Source organism: Elephantulus edwardii, unplaced genomic scaffold (assembly GCF_000299155.1).
Source record: "Elephantulus edwardii isolate Elephantulus edwardi_28Jun2011 unplaced genomic scaffold, EleEdw1.0 scaffold00005, whole genome shotgun sequence".
Lineage (NCBI taxonomy): Eukaryota > Metazoa > Chordata > Mammalia > Macroscelidea > Macroscelididae > Elephantulus > Elephantulus edwardii.
Window position 1 is genome coordinate 379224 of NW_006399755.1, and position 3984 is coordinate 383207.

Here is a 3984-nt window from a genome sequence, read left to right on the forward strand (position 1 = left end):
TCATTGAAATTAATAATAAAAAAATAAAAATAAATAAAAAAGAGAAAGTGAAGAGGGGAAAAAAAAAGGATTGTGGAGCTGAATCAGCTGTAACTGTTAACAACCTTAATCTCTTTTCCAACTATCATGGTGCTCCCAGTTGGCCCAATGGTGAAAATCTTTGTCTTCTTGATGTTAAGCTTCACTCTATATCAAAGACCACAGTCCTTGACCTTCTGTAGCAAGCACTTCAGGTCTTCTTCAGTTTCAGCAAGCAGGGTTGTGTCATCTGTATAACGCAGATTGTTGGGTCTATCTCTGATCTCAATATCACATTCCTTCTCATAAAGCCCTGCTTCCCAAATTATCTGTTCAGCACATAGATTGAAAAAAGGTATGGAGACAGGATGCATCCCCGCTGCACTCCCTTCCTGATCCTGAAACATACAGCACTTCTCTGCTCTGCCCTGAGGACCACTTCCTGGTCCAAGTATAGGCTTTACATAAGCACAGTAAAAAGAAGTGGCTAGAACAGTACATTCAACTGCCAGACATTTAAGCTGGATTTAGAAGAGGCCATGGCACCAATAATTTCACTGCAGATATTAGATGAATCCTGGATGAAAGCAAAGAATACCAGAAGAATGTTTAGTTGTGCTTTATTGACTATGCAGTCACTTGATTTTGTAGATCATAACAAATAATGGCATTGAGAAAAATGGGAATCCCAGAACAATTAATTTTGCTCATGCCAAACCTATACCTAGACGAAGAGGCTACTGTATGAATAGAGCAAGAGAATACTTTGTTGTTATGTGCCATTAAGTCACCTGTGACTCATTGCAACCCTATGTACAACAGCCGTGAATTCTGCTCTACCCTGAACGAACTTTATTGTCTTTGACACATCTACCCTCATTACCCCAGTCACTGAGTCAATCCATCTCATTGAAAGTCTTTCCCTCCTGCGCTGTCCCTCCACACTCCCAAGCATAATGTGCCTCTTCAAAGACTGGTCCTTCCTTGTAACATGTCCAAACTATGTCAGACAAAGCTTCAGAATCTTTGCCTCCAAGGAGCAGCCTGGTTTCACCCTCTCCAAGGGAACACTACATGGTTTAAAATTTGAAAAGGTGTGCATAAGGGCTGTTTCTTTTATCCATACCTATTTCATTTGCTTGCTGAAGATGCTGTGAAGAAGAATATGGCATCAGGATAGTAGGAAGATTCCTCAGTAACCTTTATTATGTGGATTCTTCTTCAATAACCTTCATTATGTGGGCACATGGTTTGAATCCATCTCCGCTATGCTATTTCTGCCTCTAAAAACCCACTAGAGGATCAACTATGGGTTGGTTCCAACCTGATGGTGTACAACAACAACAACAACAACCTGCTCACCAGCAACATTCCCATGAGCAAACTTTTGCCAGGCACCAATCTCAGGTACTGAGGACAACAGGAAGCAGGAAGCAGAAGCAGAGGCTTAAGGAACTTGCCCAGAATTTGGGTTCTTATATAAGAGTAACCACTAAGCCATCAGAGCTTCCTAAAGGAGTTGCTGTTGTTGCTAGATGCTATTGAGTTGAGTACAACCCATAGCGACCCTATGAACAGCAGACCTATTTTATGAACAGCAGTGTATTCCTGGAGAAGAAAGTAGCATAAGGAAAAAGACAGTAGTGAGAATGAGTGAGGGGTGGGGAGAGCCACTAGCTAGACGCTTTGGGGATTGCAGGGCAGCTTCTTATCCCTAGGCCACCAAGCTCTCCTTTTCTTTGCTGCTGCCCAAAAAAGTTTCCTGGTGGTAATGTTGCTGGTGAGCTGGTCATTGTTGGGTAGATTACGTGTCCATATACCAAACAGTGAGAGATACGAGTGTACAGATTTAAAAAAAAAAAAAAACCACCCAAAACCCAAACAAAACAACAAAACAACCCAAAAACCAAAAAGCAAAATCAAAATAAAAAATGCATTGCTGCTGAGTGAGAAGTAGCTCGTAGCTGACCCTCCAGAAGGTTTCTGAAGCCAGAAATCCCACAGGATGAGACCTCCCCTCTTCCTCCCAATGAGAAGCTGATGGACTTGAACTACCGGCCTCTGGATAATCAGCACAACTCCCTGCCTACAGGCCACCAGAGCCTGTAATAGGCAAGAATGTGTCCTGTGTCTATTTTGGTAGATCCAGCCTAGACATAAAGAGCCCTATTGACACAGTGGTAAAGCACTTGACTGCTAACCCAAAGGTTGGTGACTTGCACTCAACAGCTGCTCCTATGAAGAATGATGAGGGAATTTGCTTTTGTCAAGATTTTAGGTTTAGAAACCTATGGGGCAGTTCTACCAGGGCAGAACAGGGGCCTATGAGTTGGAATCAACTCTTTGGCAGTAGGATTGAATTCAGACTGAGGAGTCAATTTGGGAGGATACTCTTCCTTTTCTTGTTCTTCCTATTATACCCCATCTCTTGTCTTACCTTCCTGCTCAATGCAAGGTGTCTCATCTGCTTTGTTCTGAAATCCCTGATGATTTCTCCATTTCACTAGATACAACTTGGAGATTTCAAGACCTATCCTGAAATATGACACTGTTTGTGAAAGAATAATACCCCTACACCTACACGGAAGGCAAGTTAGTATGACCATTATCCAAATTTAACCTGGAGTTAAAAAATCAAAACAGAAGAACCTGCTTGGTATTTCTCAAGCTGAAAGCACTGAAGAAGAAATTAAAGGTTGGAGTTACAATATTGAAGGCTTCTACAATCAAAATATTATATAACAGGAGATGGCAGGAATATAAAAAGTCACAGTACCAATACCCCAAAGAAACCAGAACTGCCACCCAAGGAGATACATGCACACCCATGTTTACTGCGGCTTTGTTCCCAATAATAAAGAGCTGGAAACAACCCAGTGCCCATCAACAAATGAATGGATAGAGAAGCTGTGATATATTCACACAATGGAATACTCTGCTGCATTGAAAAACAAGGAACTCATGAATTACTATTGAAAATGTGTGACCCTGGAGGACACTATGATGAGTGAAATATCTCAGTCACAAAAGGACAAATACTACATAGTGCCACTGTTGTAAAATGGGACATCAGGGTTGGGAGGGAGACTGAGAAAGATGGCATAAATATGTATACTGCATTGAAACAGATGAGGGAGAAAACTGTTTAAAAGGGATATGTGATTAGGTATTTTTGTCATGACAAGAGTCCAGAACGAAGGTTGCATAGTGGAGTGGACATGGGGGGAGGGATTGTATAAAAATGAAAGAATTTGGAAGCAGAGTGCCGAAAGTGGGGATGGACAGGTTACCCTCAGGGTTGGGGAAGCGGAGGCTCTGGAGGAGGGCAAAAAAAGGCGAAGGATCCCGGCCTCTACTCTGAATCTGACACCGAATCTCTCGGATCTCGAGCCACAGAAAAAAGGAAGGGTGTCTCATCCACCTTTCTCCTCGCCATCCTCCCTTCAGCCTTAGCCATGGCGGAGGCAGGGGCTGGGCTGAGTGAGACCGGCACTGAGACAACGGTTACCGTGACAACTGAACCTAACCATCAAACTACGGAAACAGAAGCCAGAGAAAAAGGTGGAATGGACAAGTGACACTGTGGACAATGAACACATGGGACGCCACTCATCAAAACGCTGCTGTATTTATGAGAAACCTCGGGCCTTTGGCGAGAGCTCCATGGAGAGTGATGAGGAGGAAGACGAGGGCTGTGGTCATACACACTGTGTCCGGGGCCACCGCAAAGGATGGCATCATGCTTCCCAGGGACTGACCCCTACCACCCCTCCCCAGCCTCCTGACCCCTCTCAACCCCCTCCAGGGCCAATGCAGCACTAAATTCTTCTCTCACCCACCAAAAAAAAAAATTTCTTTTACTTTTCAAAGAGAAGAAGGAACTGGGTTGGGGGAAGGGTGGGCAAGGAGAAAAATGCAACAGTGAATGAATGGAAATCCAAAGTCTCTGAAATTTTCATTAAAATT

The 3984-nt window shown here is 43.4% G+C and overlaps 1 pseudogene; it reads left to right on the forward strand.

Annotated features, from left to right (window-relative positions):
• Nucleotides 1-3473: 3473 nt before the first annotated feature.
• LOC102843843 lies at nt 3474-3840 on the forward strand (annotated as a pseudogene).
• The last annotated feature ends 144 nt before the right edge of the window (nt 3841-3984 follow it).